This window comes from Coccinella septempunctata, chromosome 2 (genome assembly GCF_907165205.1).
Source record: "Coccinella septempunctata chromosome 2, icCocSept1.1, whole genome shotgun sequence".
NCBI lineage: Eukaryota > Metazoa > Arthropoda > Insecta > Coleoptera > Coccinellidae > Coccinella > Coccinella septempunctata.
Genome location: NC_058190.1, coordinates 33862838 through 33875916, shown reverse-complemented (window position 1 = coordinate 33875916; position 13079 = coordinate 33862838).

Genomic DNA, 13079 nt, shown 5'->3' with positions numbered 1-13079 from the left:
TGATTAATGGAAATTGATCGAATGTACTAAAAAGCCGGTCAAACCGTTTTTACATTTTTGAAGTCGAAGAATGTGGGAATATTGTACAGGTGTGTCAAAATTGGTGATAACTGAATTACAACTTTTTCAACCCAACGAGATAGAGGAAAATGCAAGGCACATTACGGTCGTCTTTTTTCGAGAAACTAATGCCATCAACTGCATTGATCTATCTTCTTTTGTTTTCGAGTTATAGGTCAAAATTTAAATTTCAACTTTGGTCATTATCTCCGTTTCTGTTCAAGCTAGGATGTTGAAATGAAAACATTATACATGCACTTTTTATATCAATCCAGTGGCATACTATGACTTTCTCCAACAGGTATATTTGCTGAGCTATAACATAAAGATGTATTTTTTCTTATGAAAACAGTAGTTTAAAATAACTTAGAGAGACCGAGGGTGATGTACAATATATTTCTGAAACGGTTAAAACAGGGCGATTCTTTCTAAGTCATTTTAAACTACTGCTTTCATAAAAAAACACAACTTTATGTTATAGCTCAGCAAATTAAACTGTAAGAACAAATAGTACGCCACTGTTTTGCTATCAAAAAAGTGTCTGTATTGTGTCTTCATTTCAACATCCTAACAGAAATGGAGATAATGACCAAAGTTGAAATCACCCAAATTTAAATTTTGGCCTATAACTCGAAAACAAAAGAAGATAGAGGAATGCAGTGGATGGCATTATTTGTTTTTCGAAAAAAACGACATGAATGGTACATTCATTTTTCTCTATCTCGTTGGGTTAAAAAGTTGTAGTTCATGTATCACCAATTTTGCCCGCCCTGTACATTTTCTGAATTTCGAAAAACTTGACACAAGGTTTTCCAAATGTTATGTCAAAAATGGGGATAAAGATTTGTCCATAACTTCCGTTTTTCAAATTAAAACCCTAATTTTTTATGAGTGCGTTGGGCTCTGCGAAGAAAAATAATGATAGTGTTCTAACATGTTAATGCTCCTAAATTGAATAATTCCTCAGTTATTTAGGATTTTCTGAATTTATGGCGTACGTAAAGTGAAATTAATAAAATCTCTTTCATATCAATAATCCATGGTCATAGAAGATAAATAACTCTCCCAATAATCCACAAGAAAAAGACAAAATTTATCTTCTATGACCATAGATTATTATTGATATGAAACAGATTTTATTAATTTTACTGCACGTACGACATAAATTCAGAAAATCCTAAATAACTTAGGAATTATTCATTTTTGAGCATTGACAAATTAGAACACTGTCATTATTTTTCTTCGCAGAATCCAACGCAATCATAAAAAATTAGGGTTCTAATTTGAAAAACGCAAGTTGTGGGCAAATCTTGATTCCCATTTTTGACATAGCATTTGAAACACTCTGTGGCAAGTTTTTCGAAATTTAGAAAATGTACAATATTCCCACACTTCGACTTCAAAAATGTGAAAACGGTTTGTGCTTAAGATATTCAGAATAGGAATATCGAACATAATACTGAATACGCATGCTTAGGCTTCAAGAATATTTTATCTCATAAGATGTCGAACAATATCATAATCCAAATTTTCAGATTTCAAATAGATCCAGTTCTCCAGAAATGTCTAATAGGCCCTCGAACTTAGTGCACCCTGTATGGTAGGTTGGACAATTGTTCTTCTTGAGGATTTCAGTCATTGTATTCAAAAATTCTTATCTATCTATGAGGGGTTCATAGCTGTCCATGCAGCCTAGTTTTGAGATGAATGGCTGAGAATTTGTATATCAGCAATCAATTCAAAAGTGAAATTTTTATGGTTGAAAGGATTAGAATGTAAGCATATGAAAACATTCACATTACACAAATCTAAAGAAGGTACTTTTGAATTAATTGGTGATAAACAACTTCTAAGCCATTTATCTCAAAACTAGGCTGCATGGACTTGGCTTACTTCAGCTATGAACCCCTCATATATTCCCCATCGGTCAGAGTGAGCGAAACTTTCATATAATATGAAAAAATGATTTAGGCTTATGGAGGAATATATCTCAGATCATCTTATTTTTGTTATTTTATTGACTTTTTTGTTACTTCGGCTTTTGAAAACGGCCAGATTAAACAGGGTGAGTCTTTGACTCGTACAGATATTTTAACAGTAAATTCTTGAGGTCAAAAGAAACACTTTTTTTCTGTACCATATTTTTCGAATCACCTCGGTTTAAAAGACACAGGCTGTTGAAAAACCATTAAAAAATTTTTTTACTTCCATCTCACGAACGGTTTGATCGAATGCAATGAATTTCGGAATATAGGGTTTAATTTATTTGATTAATCTTTTTCGAACACAAGATATCACCCACGTCTTCCAGTTTTCTCATTTTGTACCATAAAAATACCATAATTCAAAAAACCCAACTCTTGAAACTAAGTTGAACGCTATCTAAGGAATATTGGAACGTTTTGTAAAATAAAAGCATTCCTCATATTATCTCGTATAATGATCCGTTTTCGAGTAATTTGATGTTAAAAATTCAAAGAGTATCTGAAATTTGAAAAATTTTGTACCTTGGCTGAATGCAACTCTGTTCAAAAGATCCACTGGATGTGTAGTGACACAGATTTAGCTATTTATTCTGGAGGTAATTTTGTTTTTTCAGGGGTGGCACACCTCATTATGAAAACTTGAAATGGTTTGTATCCTTTAAACTGAGCTGATTCGGAAAAAATGGTAAGGAAAAAAGTGTTTCTTTTGACCTCAAGAATCTACTGTTGAAATATTTGTACGAATCAAACACTCACCCTGTATATTTCACGTTATTCTTCAATTATTTCCTTGGCAATATAAAAGCTTGAGAATGACCAGTCTTTCTTTGCAAATTTTCCGTACTTCACTACGCTGTCGTCACGCTCAAATTGTCAGATTTTCGAAATTTACATTTCTCAACATGTAATTAACTAAACATATCTCAACCTGATACTTTCGAGCATGTATGATATTTTTGTTTTTCACAATTTTAATGCGTTGTCTTATACAGATCCCCCTATATACAAGGTTAATTTTTGGTATAGATACTCCACATGGTCCAAGGTATCTCCCCTTATATTAGTCTGACTAATAAACCCGATGCTTCAGAATCAGTGTTCCCCTGTGTTATAATTCCGTTATGATACATGGCGCACAGTCCCCACATGATATTAAATTCCGAATTCCTTGCAATCCAACAAGAAACCTGCTGAAACTATTCCTAAAATTGCCCGAATTTATTTTCGGGAACGACACAGAATTCCGACGGAACTAGAGTTTTCAACCGATGCCGACATAAACAGGGAAGGAGTCATAATAGGAAGAACTTGGTTTCTTTTATTTATGTTGGACATCTTTTATTTATGAAGTCTGCGGCAGAATGGTGTGGTGATAAAAAAGTGACTTTCATTCAACTCACTTTATGGGAAGCGTTACTACGATGTATTTATGATATGGTATGGAAGTTTTTCCAACCAATTGTTCAGCAGTGCAGATATTATGTTTGGGGGCAATTGTCCATTCGGTTTATGAAAGCAGCAAATTATTTGCAGTTCATTATCCAATAGCTGTGCTCTGATTAATTCAGCATGTGACTGTCATGAACATTTTACAAGGCTTTAGCATTCATATCAGTAATGACATATTTGTACCGGGTGGCCCACCCCAGACGCGGTGCTCATTTTCAGAGGGTAAATGATGATATTTTGGAAATCTTTTTTTGTGGTGTGTGCAGGGTATTCGAAAGCACAATTTAAATTTTTGGTATTAATACAGGGTGTTCGAAAACAAAGATATAGACCAAAGTTACACTTTTTTAAATGTAACACCCTGTATTTGGCCTCAAAAGTGGAATGGCAAGCTCAAACTATGATGAGTTTCTTCCGATCACTTTATACCTTAGAAGCACCCTTCACGAATTAATGAAGAAAATAGTTACGCCAGCGATACAGACAGTATTTTTTCAAGTAGACAAGTTGGCATAAAAAAAATTTCAACTCTGGAATATACAGAGTGATCAAAATTAATTCTCAAACATCTACTACAAATAATCATCAAAAACTACTGAGAAACTATTAGGTTTAGGTGTAGGAAAAATATGCGAATAAATTCAGATGCATACCACCCGACAATATGAATATCGACAAGTGTTACGATCTGAATTGAGCTAGCCAATTTGTCATCGTCAAGGCCCCCATATGGAGTACGCTCCACCAAAGAAAAGCAGATGCTGACCATGGTTTCGGCCTCATTTGGCCTCATCAGAGCAACATAGCATTTTTCCACGGTGGAGAACGTTTGGAATTGATGGAACTTTATTTAATGTTGTCATGTTCTAGTGGGTATTATTTACCCACAGCGCCATCCAACATGAAACGGTATCCGATTCAATCCCCCCCAGATAGAAACCAAGACGAAGACAATAGCATATGTCCCATATTTTCCCTAGTTCAGTACGCCGATTCGCCTTTGCGAACATCGGACGTATGATAAACTGAGAAGTCTGAGACGCGCTCGGTTCGCGGCAGAGTACGATGCCGGCATTCATTGCCTCCCCGTTTAGGCGTGATCATTCTTCATTACTTATGAAGATAGTTTCGAAATTAATTTTTACGTTCAACGCGATATGGAAATACCGGGTGTGCCATTTGAAATCAGAGAGTTTTTGACGATTTTTTAGAGTTGATGTTTGAGAATTAATTATGATCACTCTGTATATTCCAGAAATGAAATTTTTTTTTATGTGTAGGAGTAGCCAACTTGTCTAATCGAAAAAATACTGTCTGTATCGCTGGCGTAACTAGTTTCTTCATTAATTTCCATTTAAAAAACTCCATATTTTAAATTTGTCGCCATTATCTCGTGAAGGGTGCTTCTAAGGTATGAAGTGATCTACAGAAACTCATCATAATTTGAGCTTGCCATTCCATTTTTGACGTCAAATACAGGATGTTACATTTAAGAAAATGAAACTTTGGTCTATATCTTTGTTTTCGAACACACTTTATATATGACAATAATTTCAAATTGTGCTTTCGAACACCTTACACATACCACAAGATAAGATTTTCGAAATATCTTCATTAACTCCTTCAAAATAAGCGCCGCCTTTAGGGTGGGCCACCCGGTATAGGTAATATTATTTCCATAATTTTAATCATATTCATAAATGAAAATTTTTAATATAGTCATTTAATGCATGTTTTTTCCGCATTCCGAATGATGCAAATATGATTCCTTTTCGGCAAATGAAGAATCACCCCAGAAGAAAATATCCCTTTCATTCTCGAGTTTATCGAATTGATTCGCTCCAAATGAACCAGTTCAACAATTTATTATTTTCATTTCAAACTCTTTTTGAAATGTACCTATATTTCAACAATTTTTCGCTTTCAAAGGAAGACAAATTGATTCCTTTTTGTTTCAAAAATGGATAATCTTCTCAGGAGATTCCCTTATACTTTGAATTCGTGGAATTAATTCACTTCATCAATTGGAAATATAAAAACTATATAGAAAACTGCATAACATGATGACATTTTTAACACTACAGGTGTCGCTATATAATCATTATAACTTCTTCTGGGTAAAGGTGCGATACCAAGTAATTTAGTGTATGATCAGATGGAAGAGTGAAATAGCTTCTTGAAAACCCATGGTGGAATTCATAATAAGAAAGGTTTATAGTCTAAAATCCACTATTATTTCAAACAATTTATTTTCCGGCTGACATGTTTCGATTATAATACAGTCATCTTCAAAGCCATACTGATAGGTGGAAATAGTGTAAGTACCTACTTAATATAAAAATTAAAAATGCTCGAATTTTGAACTCACATATAAAAAATAAATAAAGTTTCAGTCAAATAAGTTCTAGTTCAAAAGCCATACTCTAATTCAGAAGTTTCAAACCCTCACAAAACAAAAACGAAAACAATTATGTCATTATACATGAAATGGGTACTCCCTGGCATGTATTGAAACAAAACAAAAACGAAACAAAACAGGTCTGACAGGTGGTGTCATTATTCTCATCTTGTGTGTATGTATGTTGCCTCAGTAATTATTCAATTTTCAACATCATATTTCATATATTTTCTTTCTCCTTATAAGTGACGTTTTTCCAATAGCTTGAAAGTGTCTTGAAAGGTGTTAACCATTTTGACATTGAGAGTATCGAAAAGAGGGATGTTGATGTGTTTGTACATTTCAGCTCTCCAATTTCTTTCCGAAGTCACCTTTCAACCTTTTTTATTATAGAGTAAAATAGATTAAAATGTCATTTTTCCCCACTTACTCTTCTTATTTGCAAAAATATCTGAAGCACTTTCTATGAGCTATTCATAAGATAAACAACGTTCTCGCACGAAAGTTGGTGGTACTCTAAATGTTTCTCTTTCTAACTGTACCCATTGTCTATGCTACGCCACTGCTAGAGGAAATATATCGGTTAATTTAGCTTGACATTAGCCTTCATCTACGTCATTGCACCTTCTTTCTATATCTTCTTGGTTGTAAGTATGTGTTGCAAGAGTTCAGGTATTTCAGTTGATTTTACGTTATCGAGAAATAAATATTTTATCATCAACTTTTTCTCAACCTTGAAAATATCCTCAGCGGAAAAAGATATCGTAATTCGGTGTTGAAATTTCAATACCCTGCCATATCATCTCATTTCCAACTATGACGTAATTACCCCTAAGTTATATATAAAAATTACCCTCATCGAAATCTCAAAATATGTATATAAAAATCATCATAATGAAGATAGAAAAGACCAATTGATACTACAATGAAATCATAAAAAAAACTCATCTTTGTGAAAATCGTGTTTTTTTAGTTTTAAGAGGAGTTCGTACCACGGGACTTTCTCGCCATCTGTATGAGGCGTAAAGGGGTAAAGACTACCAGAATGTGGGGTGTTGCCAGAACACTCGAACGATAACGAGAAGTTACAAATATTACAATAGTTTCCATTTCAGTCGAAAAGGTGGCAGCATTAACGAACGTTTTTCTTAAATTTCACTAGGATACGAATTGTAGCCAATGGCGAGACTTTTCGAGAAATGTTTTCATGTGGAAATTCATAGAAAAGATAATTGCACCTCGGAAAGTCAATGACTAGATGAATATTTGGTCTTCAATGAAAAAAAATTTTAATTTTTTTTTTTCGTTCGACGAATAAAAAAATTGCTGACTTTACGAGATGACGAATTGATTGAATTGGATTATAATGAAAACCCCATACGAATTAGTGATTTCTGACGTAAGATATTCATTTTCTCTTTTTGAACTGACCATTAAAACGGTGTAGACCCCTCTTAAGGATTTTCGTCGAGCATCGGCTACATCAACAAAATTTTTCCATTGCAAGGAATGGACTTATTTCGATTTAATTTCTTAAACTGTTGATAGCAAATCATAATAATTAGTCATCTGATAATCTAATATCTATCAATGTCTATTCTGGGAGATGAAGGATCATCTCAGTTCTCAATTCTGAAAATACTGTTGAAATTAGCAGCTTAAATGACTCGAGTAACGTTTGAGTGGGTTATCCATTCCAGCATTATAATCGTATTTGTGATGCGTCTCTCTTAACGAAGTCTCGTCAATAATTGACGTGACAAAATGAAGAGGGAAAGTTCAAAGTGGAAAATGACAATACCGGGTTTGAGTTAATTTGTTTCAGAGGGTAGGATTCTAGCGAAACTCCGATGGATTTCAATCAGTTAATTTTCGATCCTACTCATTTTGCGACATCGGATGAAAGTGGACGTTGACATGAAAAACAGGTATTTCAAAATAACAGGTCCAATTTTTATAATGGAGGGTTCAATTCGAACGAACGACTCTAATTTCAGGTATTGATGTTTGGTCAATGTTATTTATTTATTCTACGGAGCTCAAAATGTTACATCGTATCGAACTATATGAAATGTTGTTTTACATGATGATTGAAACGGTAATGCCAAATACGAAGCCATCGTATTCCCGCAAGAAATTCCAGAAAAATTGAGTGTATTTTATTTGTTGATATAACTTTCTGAGTGCTCCTTTTCGTGGATAACGCACGAATAGAAGCCGTCCTATACACATTACAAGGCCAGAGGCTAAGTAAAGAGAGAATTATTGTATGATAATAATAAAAATACAGAAGAAATAAGGGCAATGTTGACGAAACATCACTCTAAAAGATCAATTGAACGACACCTTGGGGTCGAGGAATAGTTAATTAGTCTAGCCGTATTTCTCAAGAAATTCTTCCAGAATATTTCCTGAACAAGGCTGCTTTATCAGAACTTTACGAGTATGGGGAGTCCGGGAGAGTTGAACCCCTTTTCACTTTGAAGCCTCTTAAGTTGTATTTGTAAATGGTAGCAACTCATTTTTTTGCGTGAAGATATTATGCCCAAAAAGGTAACGATAGATAATAGTAGAGTGATGGTGAGATGAACATTTTGAGTATAGCAATTCTTTTTTTAGGAACCGAAAAAAATTGGCTGTCTCCCTAATCCATGGGAGATTTGAACAGGGGGCGACGGAGACTTGACCATAAGTTTGTTTATCAGGAATAACATCGAAAGAAAACAATTTCCGATAACCAACGATTGTCCATGTCAAAATTTTCATCATCAGATGTATCAGCGTATGAAATACATAATTTTTATTTCAGAGTCACTCTCACTTATTTCTGAGATGTTTTTTACTTTTTTGATCCTTTGTATATTTTTTATATTTATTTCTATTATTCAATTTTCTTTTTTGAAGCAAACTATTATCTTAGCTGAGTGCGGGAAACTTGGTCCACTGATTATGTCTCCCGACCGTAGCATGGGTCAAGTCTCCCGCACTCCCTTTTAGTCTATTCAACTATTCAATGTTTTCTTTTACAACTATTATTTAAAAGGCTCATCCTTTGTAAAACAATATTAATCAATGAAAGCAATAAAACTAAATAACATCACGCACCTAATAAACTTTTCAGACAGTGTAACAAACAAAAATTATTAAATTTCTTACTTCCTAACAACAAAATCACGTTCCGAACTGTTCTGATGGCGGCCAAAATGGAGCCTCCACTAGTTGTGCCTTATTACGAGTATGTCGCAAGCTATTTACGATACCGGTAGTGCGAAATTTGAATTGAAATATTTGAGGTGGTTCAAGTCTCCTACCTGAGCAAATCTCCCGGACTTCCCCTAGTTTGTGATGCTCGTAGTTCCACTTTGTTGAAGCTCCTACAGGAGCACTTAGACATCGTTCAACACTCTGCAGAAAGCGAAATGCATAAACTGATTGGCAAACGTTTGCATGGATGACACTAGAACGAGGTCAACCATGATTACGTCGACATATCTGCGTCGAATATACTGGTTGACTTCCGGCAGGTTTCCCGAGACAGAGGGCTTTATTCTTGCCATCCAGGATCATGATTCCAACAGTGAACTACATATATGAAATATATCGCCAAGGATGCTTCACTGACAGACGACAGTTATTCTTATGGCTGTGCGACTCATGAAACTATCCAGAACATCACCTGGGGTTTCAGAAGGCACGGAGTATGTGAAGATATATTATACTGTGGTTAAGACTTCACATCAAGAATTTGCAATAAAATACGAACTTCTAAACTACTGGTAAAAAAAAAACTTCCTTATCAAAATTATCATCCAGATTCTGTATTGGAAGATCGTTCCAAGCTCTACTGGGATCGTACGGTTCTATAGAATCGGAAAATACCTAGCTCAGAGTAGACTTGACCTCATATTGCTGAATAAGAGGGAGAACAGAACTCATTAACCTCAGAAAGTAAACTTACTTTACCTTCACTCACCTGAAAAATAAACACATGAACTTAATTATTAGGTGTACTACCACAATGTCAAGCAGCTATTGGTGAAAATCTCGTTTATCTAGATTCTAAATGATGCACTGCCAACTAGATCCCACCAGGTGAGGACTGCTAGAGAAAACCAGGATGTTCCACATTCAGATCCAGAGATCCAAAGATCTCCTGATCTAAATTCAACCAAGCACGCCTTGGACCAAGAGTCCCTTGATGTCCACACCACATTATGAAACACTTCAACGGTTCCGAGATCTTTTGTAACCAGTTGAGCCGAACTTTCTCAATAACTTGGTGAAAAGAATACAGTGATGCTGCCGAGTGAATTTCTGTTTTTCGTGAAATTTTCTACTTTTCCAGATACCCATCGTGTTTTTGTTTATTTCTCTATTTAAATACCAATATTTCCAAAAGAAATTGAGGTGTCTCTTCGGTTTATATCTGAACTGGCTGATGTATCCGTTGGCTCATGTCACAGGTGTTTCAAAGAAGAAACAAATTACAATATTTGATTAACATTTTATAAGAAAATTGAAGAAGCTTATTATCCTCGTTGGTTGGCTTTCTGCCGATGGTTGATTAACCAATTCAAATCCTACTCGAATAATTTGATGAAGCGTGTTTTCAATTTTCTGGATTCGTGATCTTTCGAAATATGAGGATGTATGGAGCAGTATAAAACCAGTGAATTTATTCATTAAGTGGATGTCGTTTTATCCTTTAGGAAGAATAAATCATTATGCCTTTTATAGATGAATTAACTTTTTGATGAGTTCCATCAAGTTTTGGCCACAACAATTCAGTATGCATAGTGAATTGAATGTATCGAGACTCTCACTGTAATTATTATTTATTCATAATACTGAAATGAGTAAACCTTTTTTTCATTGAAATTTAAAAAAAACATAAAACCTCAATTTATTTTGAAATGAATTCTTAAGGAATTTTCACCTAGAATTTTTCCAATCACTTTAGATTTTTTGGATTCTTTCTATCCAACTCAATGAAACAGCTTCACCCGCCCATTAAAAGGAATAATTCTTGAATAAGCTTGTAACATCTCCTGAAGCATTGCCCTCACATAGAAAAATACGGTATTCAATTCAAGCAAAGAATAACGTAAGACACGAAATATTACCTTCAAAATTTCAGTCTACTCGACGTTTATACAGTATACGTGGATATATTGAAAAATTCTTAGCCTACTATAGAACCAAACAAAATTTCAATTTCAAAACATTTTATTACTCAACCCTCTAAAGATAACCGCCCACAGTTCCGCATCGTACGCAACGCACGGATCGCATCGAAACTATTTTAGAATGCTTTGTATAAAAACTCATATAAGTGCTTCCACTGATACGTATCGTACTACCTGGATTCATCGCTTGATCATTAATGCGATCCGTGCGTTGCGTATCATGCGGAACTGTGGACGCTTACCTTTAATTGGATACATTTTTTACAGCGAACCTGCAACGTCTCTAGACCTTTCAAAAAAATGTTTCTTCTTGCTTTGAAAACCAGACCTCCACAGCTTTTATTAGCTCCTGGTTGGAAGGAAACTTACTACCTTTTAAATTTTTTTTCAGTTGAGGAAAGAGATGATACTCGGATGGAGTCAAATCTGGTGAATAAGGAGGGGGTTGTAGTAATTCAAACCTTAAATCACGAATTTTTTGCATGGCAACATGAGATTTGTGTGCAGGGGTGTTGTCCTGCAAAAAACAAAACACCTTTGGATAGCTTTCCGCGTCATTTCTCTTTATTTTTTTCCCGCAGAATGGTCAGTAATGTCGAATAGTAATCTCCGGTTATTGTTCTACCTATATCCAAAAAATCAATCATGATTACTCCATGGGAATCCCAAAAAACTGAAGCAAGAACTTTTCCAGCAGATTTTTGGACACGAAACTTCTTAGGTCTTGGAGAACCAGAGTGTCACCATTCCATCGATTGTTGTTTTGTTCCTGGATTGTAGCAATAAATGTACCAAAGTCTCATCCATAGTAACAATTCGGTTCAAGAAATCTACATCGTTATCAAATCTAGCACAGATCGAACGCGACGCTTCTACCATTGCACGCTTTTGGTCAACATTCGAACATTTGGGGATCCATTTTGCAGCCATTTTCCTCATGTCCAAATTGTTAACTATATGATGAACGCGTTCGTACGAAATATTCAGTTCTTCAGATATCCGTTTTAGCCCAGTTGGACGGTCTGATAAAATCATGTCATGAACTGCATCGATCTTTTCGGGGACTGACACAGAAACTGGCCTTCCCGATCGGTCATCATCTTCAATGGAAAATTTACCTCTCTTGGAGCTTGCTGTCCAATTTTTGACAGTCGCATACGAAGGACATTGATCACCAAGGGTATTGAGTAAATCTTCGTAAATCTGCTTACCTCTTAACCCTTTTAAAAACAGGTACTTGATGATGGCTCGATATACTACAATTTTTCGATTTTCATAACATCTTCTTTCTTTTAATTTATTGGGTAACTTTGGTTATTGTTCGTTGCTATGATAATATATTTTTTTTATGCATGGAACTGGTCTAGGCTAACTAGATATCAATACATCCTCGTAGTTTGACTCGTACAAATATGTTAAAAGTACATTCCTGAAGTCAAAAGAAACACTTTTTTTCTTTACCATTTTTTCCGAATCGGCTCGGTTAAAGATACAGGCTGTGGAAAAACCATAAAAAAATGTTATTTTTAGTTCTCACAAACGGTGTTATGGAATGAAATGAATTTCGGAATATAGATTTTCATTTATTTGACTAATCTTTTTCGAACATAAGATATCGCTCACGTTTCCCAATTTGTTATGACCATTACGTACCATAAAAATACTAAAAATTCAAAGAAACCAACTCTTGAAACTAGGTTGGACGCTATCTAATCTGAAGGTTAAGGTTTTGTAAAATAAAAGTATTCTTCTTATTTTCTCTTATAATGCACCGTTTTCGAGTAATTTGATGTTCGAAAATTGAAAAGTATGTGTGAAATTTGGGTACTGGCTAAGAAGAACTCTGTTTGAAAGATCCTCAGATGTGTATGTCACAGATTAAGCTAGTTATTCTGAAGGTTATTTTTTTTCCAGGTGTGGTACATCTCATTATAAGAACTCAAAATGGCCATATACCAGGGCCGAATCGGAAAAATGGTATAGGAAAAAAGTGTTTTCTTT